Source organism: Ambystoma mexicanum, chromosome 1q (genome assembly GCF_040938575.1).
Source record: "Ambystoma mexicanum isolate Mex_15411 chromosome 1q, UKY_AmexF1_1, whole genome shotgun sequence".
Classification (NCBI taxonomy): domain Eukaryota; kingdom Metazoa; phylum Chordata; class Amphibia; order Caudata; family Ambystomatidae; genus Ambystoma; species Ambystoma mexicanum.
In genome coordinates this window covers 1,072,110,096-1,072,126,932 of record NC_090922.1, presented here as the reverse complement: position 1 = coordinate 1,072,126,932, position 16,837 = coordinate 1,072,110,096, and positions in this window count along the sequence as shown.

The following is a 16,837-nucleotide window of genomic DNA, read 5'->3' as shown; positions in this document are numbered from 1 at the left end:
GGAGGAGGTGAAACTAAAGAAATGTGAGGGACAAGGTATTATCGAATGGATAGATTTCTATTTTCTATTTCTATTTAAATGTATAACATGCCTAAGCCCACAGGTGTCAAGGAGCACAAAAAGACGTTAGACAACTAAAATGACAGGACAAGTACAAAGAAATTAACAGATCCATGTGGTAGGAGGTCAAAATAAACTAAGTTATCAGGTAAACAAAAGAGTCTTCAAGATGCCTTACAGTGTGTATCACCACTTGTAGTAATGAGGAAGGCATCAGGTAGAGTGAGAATTTGCTTGGATTTAAGAGAACTTAACAAGTGTGTCATACCAGAAAGACATCTATTACCCATCATTGGTGAGTTGATAACTACAATAGCCAAGTGCTGGCCTTTATAACACTAGAGGCATTAAATCAATATGTAAGGATACCATTCTGACTTTTTTCTGCTACGTCAGTTTTTCAGAAAATCATGTGAAAAATATTTGATAGTGACACTGGAGTTCTATTCTTCCATAGTGACATTCTAGTGTATATGTATAACTTGCAGCAACACAATGAGGGAAGAATACTGAGAAAACTGGAGGGGGTGGAATAATGTTAGGGATGGCAAAATATGACTAGGACGAAAAACATGTATGGGGTTGCTGATCGTACTCTTGTTCAGAAGAGATTTGCCTAGCATTTCAGTGCTGGTCAGCCCTTGTGAGTGGGTCAAAGACTGATATGCAAATGGATACCTCTCCTCTGCAAAGGGTGCAGTGAGCTAAAATGTAGTTGTAGACCTTCCTTAGTGGAAGAAATTCCCTAGAATAGGGTATTTGACCTATGTTCGTTCTGAGTAGAGGGGCTCCAACACTCCTTTGTAACTTATAAAACTTGAGGTTTCACCGCAAGTAACCCAGGGTAATCCAGATGTGGACCCCTTGCTCACTGGGTTTTAGAGAGTCTCAGCTTCAACTCACTGATGAGGCCCGTCTAGTACAAAACACGTGTCTGGGGTTGCTGATGGTACTCTTGTTTGGAGGAGATTTGCCTAGCATTTCAGTGCTGGACTGCCGATGTGGGTCATACAAAGACATATGCACATGGATAGTTCTCCTCTGTGAAAGCTGCAGTGAGCTAATACATGGTTGTAGACCCTCCTGAGTGGAAGAAATTCCATAGAACAGGGTATTTGACTCCATTCATTCTCAGTAGAGGGGCTCCCACACTCCTTTGTAATCTTGCAGAATTGATATCAAACCTCAAAGGTCAAGATTTGGTAGAAAATACAAGAAGGCAATCCATCTAGAAGAATATGCCAGTTGTCGACAGGTTGTCACAGAAGGAAAGGTGATGTGTGGTGATGTCATGTGGAATAGACTGCTTGAGAGAATCGACAACACAGATTTAGGAGGATGTTTACAGGCATATTGCAGAGCTCTAGTCCACATACGTAGCATACATAAATAAAATAAATAAATACAATTACCATTCTCTGCGGTGTTCACTGCAGGCCACTACAGGTCAATTTTCTTGATTTTCTTAATAACAGCTGGTTCCAGAGACAACGGATCTGACATTGATGGTACTGAGGCTTCAGAAGCCATCCAGATCTTGTGGTCTCTCCCTAAATCCCGATCACAAGATTCGCTTTTCATCACCCCTCTTCGCAATAAGCCTACACAAAGTCTAGTCAACTACATATCAGTACTTTGGATCTCAAAGTCCTCCAGCAAGTCATAAATAAGCAGCTACAAGCTCATATAAAGATCAATGACTGCCCAACCCATTCCTATTGTACTTTATCCCAAAGCACAGTAGTGAATGCGCACTTGCATGTATAAAGGATGACATCTACTCATCTGCATATGACAACCCTCTCAGCAGGTGCATCTTGCTCAGCAGACTTAAACACTGTCAACCAACTACGTCACCATGAACACCAGCTATATTGTGTGTCTTGATAGACATTTAATTGGTTTGAAGGATTGGCTTAGGCCCTAAAAACCTTTAATGTGTCTTTCTTGGGGACTTTGACTTTCCCTACTGTCCTGTTCCACCTGGAGTTCCAGGGGGTTCACACTGTTCACCACTTTTGCTGAACATCTATATGAGATATTTATGGATTTATTCCACAATCACCAAATAAAATTCCAGTCCTCTGCAGATGGCACCTGAATATATCTCTGCATTACAAGCAATGAGAAAATCTACCTTGATAGGGCAGATGTTCTAGCTGTGGCTGAAAACTGGATACTAAAAAACTGTCGGAAAATCAATGATGACAAAACAGAAATTCCACTTTTTGGCCCAAAACACTTTGCCTATCAATATATGACCTAATGCTAGAAAACTGTGTAGCATCCTGGATGCTGATTTAAGCATGAACTCTCAAATATGAGCAGTGATTAAGTTATGCTTTTCACAACTTTAATGTTTTAGAAAATCCTCCCCTTCCTATCTCAGGTAAACCACACCACAGTCGTTTGTTCCCTTGTTAACTCATACCTTGATTATGTTAATATGCTGAACACCAAATTACCCATCTATCAAATTAAAATACTTTGTGTTCCAAAATTCTACAGGCCATCTTATTGCTGGCACTCAGATATCCTGATCTCCTTCTTCCAGAGAGAACTTAATTGGCTTCCTGGAAAAAAGTATTGCATTCAAACTGTTATGTCTGACTTACAAAGTCTTTCAAGGTTTCACTCACTAGTATCTTGAAGAAATAATCCAACCTTGCTGCCCCACGAAGGACCTTGTGTCTATGGATCTACTGCTCCTGAAATTTCCCAAACCCAGGTTCTCCAGTAGGGCTTGCATTAAATTTCAATTGAAGCCCCTGCTATCTGGAATAACCTTCCCCCCTCCATGTGTCATGTTATTTCCTTGCTGCAGTTCAGAGAATTCCCAAAGGCATAGCTTTTCATGCAGATGCAGAAGTTCATGATCCAATTATGGCCTTTTTTCACTCTTCCTATATGTATCTGGCTTTAGAGCATTCAGAGGCACAGAAGCATTTGTTCCCTCCCTCCTTGAGCGCTTTGAAACACTTGCCTTGTGTATAGGTGCTTTACAAATAAACATTACCATTACCATTACCATTACCCAATTCATTACACTTGTTCATCTTCTCTCGCCTCCTATTCATCTCATCGATGAGCAGGAATTTGTTTTTTGTATGCACCATACAATATTAGCACCAAAGAATGATTTTAAATATAGAAACGTCAAACAGCATGCTCTGATTTCTCATTCTTCTTTTGTGAATGGTACCAAACAAGAATGCACTGAATTAATTATTTACAACTGAATGCTTTCTGCAACAGAGTAACATTATGAGTTGAATCTATCTAAAAGATGATCTCCATCAGCTACTTGAGATAGGTACATTTTAGATCATGCCTTCTAGTCTCATGTCCCACTCTCAACCTTCCTCCCACCCCTGATATTTTACCTTTTCATAGAACCCCTCTGAAACCTTCTCACCAGCCTCAGCAGCCACAACATCCACACATACCAATACTAGATTATACACAAGTATAACTAAAAATACCATCCATTATATACATCAAGAAAGTTGCTACCTGTATGTTGTGATCTAGAACTGAAAGTACATTAAGCTTATCCCCACTGACACAGAATCCCTGCACTTCATCAACAAAAGTGGGCACTCCAATATCCATGTATAGTTCAATACATACATATGTTAACAACTACTTATACTAGGGAAATCATATTTTTACTAACATTCACCAGCTTTAGCTCCACTATAAAGGCCCTTATTCTATCTGAGCTGGATGTAAGAATCACTGTGCTGCCTGACCAACCTACTATGTCCCTAGCACCTACAAGAAGCAGTGTGTGCAACACTGACCACCTCATCAAAAGTTTAATCCATCATCTTTAAAGCTAGCTGCATCATAAACAAAATGCTCACTGTGCATTCTTTCCCCTACCTAGCCAGGCATAGTCATCCTCTCTAGTGGTTAGTGCATCATAAGAAGTCAAGACTTCACCAGAAGATGGCAGAAACAATGCAAAAGAGAAAGAACAAGAAAACAAGTGTTCTTGTTTTGTGCCCCTAACTGAGGAAATTCATACTAGTCAACCTTAGGCTTATCCCTACCCTCATGCAATTCAGAAAAGAACGAAAGACTGTGCTCTTCACCTTCTTATCTTTACACCCATCTAGCTTTATTTCCCATCTGATTATCAGCCCTTATGCACATCTCCCCTTGTCACTGCCACACTTCCTTTCAGCATTGTTACATGCTCCTCTATTCCCTGTCAACCCACATTGCATGTCAGTATTACATGCTCTTTTGAAAGGGGTTGTCATAAACTGCATAATAGACTTGTGTTTTGAACAGTTCTCAATCCAAGGCAAGCCATATTGCTAGAGATTCCCTTTGACAAGTTGTATTCACAGCTATTATCTTTGACAGCTACTCTTTTCAAGAACAATTGAATAGTATTAAGAACATTATTTAACCTTTCAGATTGCATGTTAGGTTTAAAATGTGTTTACTGAAAGTGACATGAAAGGGTGCTGACAACTCTAGACAAGTGAGATGCATTCAAAATACATGTTTTCTGTGTGAAAAGATAAACTACAAACATTGTTTTCTCTATTTGTGTCTTGGTTAAATATTAAACCTTTTACAACAAATCTAAAAGTCATTGCATAAAATCGACATATACAATTAATCACAAGTCTTTAAAAACTTTTAGTTCAGCCATTAAAACCCATGAATCCACCATAATACAATATATTCTCTTCACAAAAAAGGACAGTCTACCTGTACATAGAATCCTAATTGTCTAAGAACTCACAAATCCTTCAGTGTCTCAAACCTCCGAACCAAACAGATGTTTGGAAATCACCCAAATGTTCAAAAATGTTGTTTTTAAATGTATTACGGCAATGGATAAAGAACGAGTATCTGCCAACTTCAAACAAGTCCAGAAACTATAAATAAAAATGAAATTTGTGGAATGGACAAACCTACCCAATAATCTAATTTGATGATCAACAAGTGACACACAGTCTAAGAACAAATGCCTTAAAGTTTCAGTCTGCTGCAACTTACACAATCTACATGATCTTCTATCAGGAGCTTATCTTCTTTCTTAAGACAGGCCAATCCTAAGTCCCAATACTTCCAGTGTAAGCATACAGTTGACCCAACATTTATAAAATGTTTTCTAAACAATCTAGAGGGAGGTTTTAGCCAATATTAAAGGATTTTCCTGCGACCCATTGAGGTTGCACTAAATTATTTGTATAATTTAAAATTATGAATCGGATCCTAGTTTTTGATCTTGTCCTATTGTTTCAATTTTCTTTTAAGACATAAATGACCAGTCTTCAGATCAATGGAAGTTTAATTTAGAAGTTCTTCACAACTCTCCATAAAATTCATGTTCGATGAATCTTAGGCCATCCTCTAAACATCCCGAGTTCACTAAACAGGGAGGTTCTTCTATCATCCTTAAACTTATTGTGAAACCTTAATGTATTATTTTTTAGGTTTGTTTTGTTTGTTTATTTTATTTCTATAGCGCTCAGGACCCGGGAGTAAAAGGGCGCTTAGTACAAGTTACAAGGCACAATACATGGAAATAAACAGTAATAGTCGAGCAGAAGCTATATACAGAATATACAGACAGTGGAGGGAATAACAACCAATAATGACACAATGAGGCATGTGTAATATGAACAGATTATAGCTAAGTCTAGCTTAAGGGTTGACTATTTGTCAGAAGCCACCCAATGGCAAGTTTCCTGAATGACTGGAAGGATTTGGAGGACTTAATGTTCAGTGGCAGGGCATTCCAGAGTTGGGAGGCGAGGACAGTGAAGCTCTAGCCTCCGGCTCTTTTAGAGGTAAATCTGGGTACTGTAAGACATACTTGCTGCATCTTTTAGAGGTAAATCTGGGGACTGTAAGACATAGGGTATTGGAAGATCTCGTGGTTCTGATGGAAGATTTCATGGTGAATTTGTTAGTAAGGTGGGGGGGCTAGATGATCGAGAGCTTTGTAAGTAAGGCAGAGGGTTTTTAGATCGATTTTATGTTGGATGGTGAGCCATTTACATGTAGTTCTCGTGGCATAGATATGCTCACGCCTGGGAATGTTTAGCGCTGCCCGTAGTGCATTATTTTGAAGGACTTGGAGTTTACTAATTATCGCTTGGTTGGCACCTAAGTATAGGCTGTTGCAGTAGTCTAACTTAGATTGTATAAGAGCTCTGGCTAGCGTGAGGCAACTGTTAGAGGACAGAAATGGTCTGCAGGCTCTAATTAGTTTTGCTGTATAGGCAGTGGCTGAAGCGGTCGAGTTGACTTGTTTAGTGAGGTAAATATTGGCATTGAGATAGAAACCAAGTGTTTTCACGTTTTTGGCGACCGGGATGGTATTGCCATCAATTATGATGTTGGAGTAGTTGGGACTTAGTTTTTGTAAGTTGTTGGATGAGCCAACAATGAGCAGTTCAGTCTTCTCGTCATTCAGGCAGAGACCATGTGTGGCCATCCATGCCTGAATGACAGAGAAGATGTCATTGATCCTGGCTACATCAGTATTTTAATTGCCCGACATGGTGAGGAGTATCTGGGTGTCATCCGCGTAGTTTGTGTAGGTGACACCCAGACGGTCTAGTTTATCAAAGAGGGGCTTTGTAAAGATATTGTATAGGGTCGGTGAAACACAAGAGCCTTGTGGGATACCGCAAGTGATCGGGATGGGGTCTGCTGCTGCCACCGGAGAGAAGACTCTCATGGTTCTATTGACCAGGAAGGACTGTATCCACATGACAGCAGAGGGGGAAAAGTGGGCGGCAGAGGAGAGGTGGTTGCAGAGTATCTTGTGGTCGACCAGGTCGAAGGCTGCTGAGAGATCTAAGAGGAGTAGGATGGCTGCCTTGCCCTTATCTTTAATTTCGTCAATCTGACTTTTAAGATCAACAAGGGCAGTTTCTGTTCCATGTTGAGGCAGGAAGCCAGACTGAGGCAATCCGAGTAATTGGTTGGACTCTAGGTAATGCTTAAATTGTTACACTCACGAAGCGCTGGTCCCTTTGGTCTAGAAGCCGGCTCTGCGGTTCCGTTCGGAATGGTACCTCCAAGATGGTGGATCGCAGTACGAACGGTTCCGCTATTGCCGTTCCAGTCCTCTCACGTTCGCCAGAGGTACGGCGTACCGCTCACGTGACTCTTCATAGGCCATGGAGACTTCCAGCTCTTCGCGTCGCTACTGTGCTAGCGGATGCTCCGTGAGTTCGCAACTAGGCAATCTCAATCCTTCGTAAAGCCTCTACCTCTACCATTACTAACCCCTCTTCTCTTGACCTTCCAGATCCTCTATCCAGCATTCTTGGCAGATACATATTCCCCGGATTCATCTAGCGTCTCATTCTGAAACGCTGCCTCAGAGTTCTCGAGTTACTGCATTCTGGGTATTAACAAAAACTCTCGTCCAAGTCCCTTCCTTCTTCGAGTATTTTAGGATCTGATTCTACTTACCTTTACTTTCTTCTTACAGACTAGTGTTCCAGTTACCACTCTCTGTGTCCTGTATTCTCGGCTTCTCTCCTGGTATTTCTAATCCGGCTGGTTAAGAGGTCAGGGAAATCAGTCTCCTGCCTGTTTTTACCCATTTCCCTTCCTGTACTGCTACTATTCATCTCTTCGCTTCTCATCTCTCCCCTCTCCAGAAGCAGTCTTCCGATACTCAACGCCATGATCGAATAGGAGTCATCAGCCTGCGAACCACACTCAAACCACACTCCAATCTTCGGATCCTGCGCTCGACCAGGGTTTTCTTCCCCAGAGGGTTTCCCTGACTGGTGCGTACCTCTCACGCTGAGTTTCCCTACCGGTTGAGAGGTTGACGCATTGGTCGGGGAGATTCTTGAGCTCAGCATTTGCTTTCCCGTTGAACATATCAGTCTGCTCAGGTAAGACCTCCAAACCTATTCAATCGGGAGTTATTGTAACTAGCCTAAGGTTCTAGTATTGCATAACAGTTAGCGACGCCAAAAATAAAAATATAAAATAAGGCTACGGCAGACTGTGATTCAATGGAACAGCAAATGCAACAACTAATTGCCGCCATGCAATCAATGTCCCTAGAGATACAAGCTCTTAAACAGGATAATGCCCAATTACGACAACAGGTTACTCGTGCCTTCTCAGACTCTCCTCCAGTATGTTTGAATACAGGCAAGTTTGACGGAGACCCACACAAACTCAAGGAGTTTCTTGATAGCTGCACTGTGCAATTTACCTTCAAGTCCCGCTTCTTTCCAACAGACAAAGATAAGATTGGCTTTGTGATTTCTCATTTGGCCGGACCTGCTTTGGCCTGGGCTACACCTTTAGTGACCTCTAATAATGTGATCTTGGACTCTTATTCTGCTTTCACCAACAGTTTGAAAGCAATGTTTAGTAGACAAGAGATCTCGGTATCCACGCAAGAAAGACTGTTAGATCTTAGACAAGGTAACAAAGACCTACTTACCTATATCACTCTCTTCAAACAGCTTTCCTCTGAGTCAGGATGGCCAGACGATGGGTTGCTCACCTTATTCCGACGAGGACTTTCAGACGAATTAAAGGATGAGGTAGCTAAGGTTCCGCGTCCGGCAAATCTAGCGGATATGATCACACTCATCATGCAAATCGATTACCGCTTACATGAACGTTCTTTTGAAAAGAAGAAAACTAGAGGCATACGATCTCAACTCGATTATCCCCCCGTAACAAATAAAGCTATCACTTCAGACGAGCCTATGCAAATAGGAACAGTGAGAGGGCCCCTATCGATAGGTGAGAAAGAGAGAAGGAAGAGTATGGGACTATGCATGTATTGTGGAGCTTCGTCTCATAAGTTACGAGATTGTCCTTTAGTTCCCCCCCGACGCACTCCAGCCAAGGGGTCGGGAAACTTCAAAGCCCTACCGCAGGGGGAACAACGGTAGGGGCGCAAGATTCTGATTCCCCGAAGAGAATCCCTGTAAATCTGGACTCAGTAGCAACCACTCAAAACATGGTTATTATTTCTGTTACTCTTGTTTTTCACACTCAGATGGTACAGAACATACCTGCTCTGATAGATTGCGGTGCTGCAGGGAATTTCATTGATGACCAATGGGCCAATAAACATGGAATTAACTGTATACCCAAAGCGATGGTCACTCCTATTCAAGGAGTGGACGGACATCCACTAAGTTCTGGTCCTATCCGAGAACAGACAGAACCTGTTGTCTGTCAAATTGCCTCTCATAAAGAGACCTTATCTTTCGATTTAATCAAGGCAGCCCATTTCCCCATTATATTGGGTCTCCCCTGGTTAAGGAGACATAACCCCTTTATAAATTGGACAGCAGGTACTCTTTTCCTCGGCTCGGAATACTGTGTCAGCCATTGTTTAGCCAAGGAATCAGTTGGCATCTACATCCCGACTGAAAACTCGATCCCTTCACCAGTATCCTCAATAAACAACTTGGAGATTGTTCCGGAATGCTATTCTAAGTATCAGTCTGTCTTTTCCAATCCCCAGTTCCCTACTCTACCGCCTCATAGAAGAGATGACTGTCACATTGAACTTCTTCCGGACAAACCTATCCCGTTTGGGAGGATGTATGTCCTTTCCCAACAAGAAAAGGTAGTCCTCAAAGAATATCTCCAAACCAATTTAAGGAACGGGCTCATTACTGAGTCGGTTTCCCCGGCCGGAGCCTCTCTCTTCTTCATTCCAAAGAAGGAGACTAATGAACTTCGACCTTGTATTGACTACAGGGGTCTTAACAAAATCACAGTGGCAGATAAATATCCTATGCCTTTAATCCCTGACATCTTGGAGGCAGTCCGAGGAGCTTCCTTTTATACTAAACTGGACCTTCGCGGAGCATACCATCTCATCCGGATTGCCCCTGGAGACGAATGGAAGACAGCATTTCGAACCCCATTTGGGCATTTTGAGTATCACGTCATGCCTTTTGGATTGGTGAACGCACCTGCTGTGTTCCAGCGTTTCATGGACCATCTGTTCGCAGATATTCTATTCCATTTTGTAATCATCTACTTAGACGACATCTTAGTATACTCCTACTCTCAAGAAGAACACCTGATACATGTAGAAACTGTACTCAAACGACTGCAGTCAAATCAGCTGTACTGTAAAGCATCTAAATGTGAATTTCACCAAAGACAGGTAACCTATCTCGGGTTTGTGATGTCAGCCCAAGGCATTTCCATGGATCCAAAAAAGATCTCCGCTGTGGTTGATTGGCCCATACCTTCTAACGTTAAGGAGATCCAACGGTTTTTAGGTTTTGCTAATTTCTATAGGAAATTCATCCCTAACTTTTCGGATATTATTCTGCCCCTGACTCGACTGTTAAAGAAGGGAATTCCGTTTGTTTGGGATAAATCCACCGATTCTGCATTTCAAACACTTAAATCCTTGTTCACTTCTGCATCCTGTTTGATTACCCCCGACCAGAATAAACAGTTTTTTGTGGAAACTGATGCATCTCATCATGCTCTGGGCGCGGTCTTACTCCAACAAACCGACCAAAGAGATGAAAGACCAGTTGCATATCTTTCTAAAACCTTCAATGCTTCGGAACAGAACTACTCTGTGCTCGAAAAAGAATTGTTGGCTATAAAAAGGGCGTTTGAAGAGTGGAGACACTTGTTACTAGGTTCACCCTTTCCTGTAGTGGTACGAACAGATCATCAAAATCTCAGGGTCCTACAGAATGCACATACAACCAACAGCCGACAAGCACGTTGGGCGTATTTCTTCCTTCCATTCCGGATCGAATTCACTATTCTTCCAGGAAAACAAAACCAGAGGGCGGATGCTCTCTCTCGTAAGGACGTTCCTGTCTCCCAATTCAGCTCTGAACAATTGTTCCCCAAAGCAAGATTCATCGCTGTCATCACCGACTTCTTAAGCGAATTGAGGACTGCATCGGTTTCTAACCTTGACGCCTGCAAGAAGACAGCCAGTACTTACCATCTTTCCCAGGACGATTCCTTTTTCTTTCACAAATCGCAAGTCTTCATCCCTACTTCAGAGTTGCAGCATGAAGTATTACGAATGTGTCACGACTCTCGGGCCGCTGGGCATCGAGGCGTTCAAGGCACTTTGAACCTAGTGCTAAGATATTTTTGGTGGCCGGAAGTCCGCAAGGATGTACAGGACTATGTAGCAGCCTGCATCGTTTGTTCCCAATCCAAGAATCCCAGAACTCCACCTTTGGGGCTGCTCACCCGGATGCCGATTCCAGAGAAACCTTGGCAAGTGATCTCTACCGACTTTATAGTAGATCTTCCTCCCTCACGCAACAAGACCGCCATAATGGTCACCATTGATTATCTTACGAAATTGGCACATTTCACTCCCATGAACAAGCTGCCTGGGGCTGGGGAAATGTCTAAGATTTTCCTTTCTGAAATTTTCTCCAGACATGGCCTACCGGACACAGTGGTCTCCGATAGGGGCCCTCAATACACCTCCAAGTTTTGGGAAAAGGTTTGCCAAGTCTTAGAAATCAAGCGGGCTCTCAGCTCGGGATATCACCCACAGACGAACGGACAGACGGAACGCCTTAACCAAACCTTGGAGGCCTATCTACGGTGTTTCACATCAGCCGCCCAAGACAATTGGTTGGACTTGTTGCCTTTAGCCGAATTTGCATATAACAATGCCCTTCATTCGGCCCTTCATACTAGCCCTTTCCATTGTACTTATGGATTCCATCCTTCCTTTGTTCCTTCTGTCCCTTTATCCCCTTCTAGTTGTCCAGGAGTGGATGGCCTTATTTCCGAAATACAAGAAGGACATAAATCGGCTAGAGTCTCATTACGAATGGCTCAAGATAGGGCCAAGCGGACTGCTGATAAACATCGCCAAGACGTCCCACCTTTGAGCCCGGGAGATACTGTTTGGTTGGCTTCTCGCTTTCTTCCCCGGCATCTGGTCCCTTCCAAGTTATCCCCTAGGTTCTTCGGTCCATTCAGGATCTTATCGATGGTGGGTTCTGCGGCAGTCAAGCTCGATTTGCCCTCGTCATGGTCCCGGATTCATCCTGTTTTTCACCTCTCCCAGATTCGGTTGACAGTACCGGATCGATTTCACCGGTCGGATTGTACCCCTCCTCCTCCTATCTCTACCGATACTGGTCCAGAATATGAAGTCGCCAGTATCTGTGATTCCCGTTATCGGAGGGGGAGGCTACAGTTCTTGGTGGACTGGAAGGGGTACTCCCCTGCAGAAAGAACGTGGGAGCCGGCCTCTGGAGTTCATGCTCCACGTCTGGTCCGACGATTCTTTAGGTTGCATCCAGGGAAACCAGGGTCGCCCCCCAGGAGAAGGGGGCATACTGTTACACTCACGAAGCGCTGGTCCCTTTGGTCTAGAAGCCGGCTCTGCGGTTCCGTTCGGAATGGTACCTCCAAGATGGTGGATCGCAGTACGAACGGTTCCGCTATTGCCGTTCCAGTCCTCTCACGTTCGCCAGAGGTACGGCGTACCGCTCACGTGACTCTTCATAGGCCATGGAGACTTCCAGCTCTTCGCGTCGCTACTGTGCTAGCGGATGCTCCGTGAGTTCGCAACTAGGCAATCTCAATCCTTCGTAAAGCCTCTACCTCTACCATTACTAACCCCTCTTCTCTTGACCTTCCAGATCCTCTATCCAGCATTCTTGGCAGATACATATTCCCCGGATTCATCTAGCGTCTCATTCTGAAACGCTGCCTCAGAGTTCTCGAGTTACTGCATTCTGGGTATTAACAAAAACTCTCGTCCAAGTCCCTTCCTTCTTCGAGTATTTTAGGATCTGATTCTACTTACCTTTACTTTCTTCTTACAGACTAGTGTTCCAGTTACCACTCTCTGTGTCCTGTATTCTCGGCTTCTCTCCTGGTATTTCTAATCCGGCTGGTTAAGAGGTCAGGGAAATCAGTCTCCTGCCTGTTTTTACCCATTTCCCTTCCTGTACTGCTACTATTCATCTCTTCGCTTCTCATCTCTCCCCTCTCCAGAAGCAGTCTTCCGATACTCAACGCCATGATCGAATAGGAGTCATCAGCCTGCGAACCACACTCAAACCACACTCCAATCTTCGGATCCTGCGCTCGACCAGGGTTTTCTTCCCCAGAGGGTTTCCCTGACTGGTGCGTACCTCTCACGCTGAGTTTCCCTACCGGTTGAGAGGTTGACGCATTGGTCGGGGAGATTCTTGAGCTCAGCATTTGCTTTCCCGTTGAACATATCAGTCTGCTCAGGTAAGACCTCCAAACCTATTCAATCGGGAGTTATTGTAACTAGCCTAAGGTTCTAGTATTGCATAACATAAATTGCAAGTAAGCAACTCTGTCAAGGATTTTTAACAGGAAGGGAACGGTTGTGATGGGCCTGTAGTTTGTAGGGATGGCTGGGTCCAAGGTCTGTTTTTTTAGTAACAGGAAGACCCATGACTGTTTCAAATTATTGGGTACCGAATTGGTGGAGAATGACACGTTTATGAGCTTGGAAATGAAGGGGGAGAGGTCTCTTGCTGCATCTTTTATAACCTGTGCAGGGCAGCTGTCCCCTTTGCAGTTTGATGGTTTGAGGGAGGTTATGATTTTTTGCACTTCTAGTACAGTTACTTTTTTTAAGGTGACGCCATGGTTAGTGTTTGGGGTGGTGGGTGGGCTAGGGATAGGGGGCCTAGGGGTGGGGCTGCTATTGGAAAGTTGTAGTCTTTTATTTTCAATTTTAGTTTGTAGGCCAGTGATTTTGTTCGCAAGGGCATCTTGGATACTAGTGCACCAGAGTTGGTCCTTCGCTGACATGTCCGTGGGTGGATTGGGGTTTTCTAGCTCCTTCAGGATGGTGAATAATTCTTTGGTACTGGAACTTGCATTACTTATTCTTGTGTTATAGGCTTCCTTTTTAGTGTGAATTATTTATTTTTTATAGAGGGAGGATGCATTAGCGAGATTAGTTTTGTGTTCCTCTGAGGGGTTCATTTTCCAAAGGGTTTCCAGTTTGGACTTTTTATTTCTTAGTAATTTAAGTTCTGGTGTGTACCAGGAGTTAAGATGTGCTTTGGGTTTACCGTTACATAGTTTTAGAGGGGCAACAAGGTCGATAGCTTTGGTCATGGCATTATTGTAGGTGTCTACTAGCGAGTTAAGGTCCGATGAGTTGGGGACCATATTTAGCGTGGGCAGAACCAATGGGATGAGGGCTTCAGCAGTGATGTTCCACTTATTTCTTGTCAGACATGCTGGTGCAGGTAGGCACTGTAAATAGTGTGGGTTATTGGTGCTAATGTCAAATGAGAGTAGGGAGTGGTCGGTCCATATAAGTGGTTGAGGGTCCTTGCAAATAACGTTGCAATTGTGGGCCGCGAGCGAGTCTAAGGTTCTGCCTTTCTGATGTGTGGGTAGGGTGTTAAGTTGAAGGTAGTTCTGTTTGCAAAGTGCATCAGCAAGGGAGGATGCTGGAATATCCCAAGTTAAAGTCACCTAGAATAATATTCTGTGATAAAGGTTTAGATTTTTCAGCTATGAGGGAAGTTATATCTTCCTCGAAGGAACCTATGGGACCGGGGGGTCTGTATATTAGTTCCAGGGTGATAGTATTCTTAGGGGTGGTTTGAATTTTAATGGATAGGTGTTCACAGGAATTTAGAGGAGGGGAGCTCACAGATCTAATGTCAAGCGAAGATTTGAATATAAGTTCTACACCTCCTCCACGGGCATTCCGTCTGTCAGCCCTTAGGATGGAGTAGTTATCTGGAACCGCAAGGGTGAGGGATGGGCCTGCTGCGGCATGAAGCCAAGTTTCTGTGGTGGCGAGGAAATCCAGGTCAGCTGAACGGATAATGTCGGCAATTTCCGTAGGGTGGGCCACAAGGGATCTAACATTAAGTAAGGCTCCTTTGAGTGGCATAGTATTTGCAATGATGTTTTTATTAGTGACTTTAGTTGAAGAATTCTTGGTCATTTTGTTAAGTAAAGTGGGGAGTCTATGGCCTAATCTGTCGTTATGAATCATGAGGTTAGGGTAGGCTGTAGGGCGATGTTCTGGCATATTGCGTGGGTTCTGGATATTGTCAGAGTGGTAATTTGTGGCGAGGTTCGGTGGAGGGTTACCTAAAGTAACGCTGATTTTAGTACTATGGTCTGTGGGTGCCCTGTGGGGGAAAGGAGGCCGGGAGGGCAGGAAGGGAGTGGGGCAGGGAACGGGGTGGTGTCTGGGAAAGCCAAGCTTGGCGAGTCCATTACTAAATGGGATATAACTATTTCTGCTACATGGCGTGCTATCGGGCCTAATGCAGAAAGGGAACATGATGAGTACTAGCCAGGCTGGCATAGTTCCGATATGGATTTGGGGCGGGATGCTAGAGGGATAGTAGATGATGTTGGCTATGCTAATGCTTGTAAGCCCTGGGCAGACAGGCTAGATAGAGGTAGCGCTAGATTCAGAATTGAGGCACACTTGCAAGATGGCTTGTAAATGGCACAGCTAACGGGCAAGTATAAGGTGGCGGCTAGCTAGCGACCATAAGGCACAACACAATCAAATGTGGTCTGTTGGCGACCGTAAGGCACAACACAATCAAATGTGGTCTATTAGTGACCATAAGGCACAACACAATCAAATGTGGTCTGTTGGCGACCATAAGGCACAACACAATCAAATGTGGTCTATTAGCGACCATAAGGCACAACACAATCAAATGTGGTCTGTTGGCGACCGGAAGGCACAACTCAATCAAATGTGGTCTATTAGCGACCATAAGGCACAACACAATCAAATGTGGTCTTTTGGCGACCAAAGGGCACAACACAATCAAATATGGTCTATTAGCGACTATAAGGCACAACACAATCAAATGTGGTCTGTTAGCGACCATGAGGCACACAAAAATTAAGATTTACAGGTACACTGGCGTTTGCAACAAATGTAAGCGGAGCAGGTAAGGAGCAGGTAACGTGGATAGGGTGAGACATAGCGGGCTGAGTATTGTAGGGCCCACATTAGCAGGCAGAGGCAGGGTAACATATGGTGGGGTACTAGACACCTAAAATCGAAAATCACAATGGGGGCCCTAGAACATCTAGATTTGAAAATCACAGTGGGTGCTGGAAAAGCATTTTTCAACAGATGCAGTAGGGCAGTAGAACACCTAAATTCGAAAATCACAATGGATGCTGGAAAAGCATTTTTCAACAGATGCGGAGGGGCACTAGAACACCTAATTTCGAAAAAATCACAATGGGTGCAGAGAGAGCATTATGCAGACAGATGCAAATAGCCTACTAGAGAGCAAATTACTGGGTGAGTGATCAGGGGCAGTGTGGTGTGTTGGTGCAACATGCAGACTCATCAAATTATGCGTGGTGGGCATCAATCAAGCAAGAGGGGGAGGTAAGTATACTAGTGTCGACAAAGTGGACATGCAGTCAATGTATACCTATATATAGGTGACAGCTGTCATAGTGCGTGAACAACTGGACATGCGCAAAGCATGAACAACTGGTAAGATTGGACGCAGAAGAAATTGCAAATGCAAAAGTTCTAAGTTAAACTAGGACAAAGGAGCACCTAGATGAGCCGTAGTAAAGGGAAAGCAAGGTAATGCTGGCGCACATAGTGGCCATTTCATGCGGTTGAACAGAGTAAGGATTCGTGATAATACAAACATTGTAGTACCATGAGTTGAGTGAAGAGTAGAGGGGCGTCTGCGCAGTTTAGACTGGTAGGCAACAATATAGTTTTGGACAGCGAAACGCTGATCTGTGCCCCGTGCTACGGCAGGGGGTGCCGAAGCAG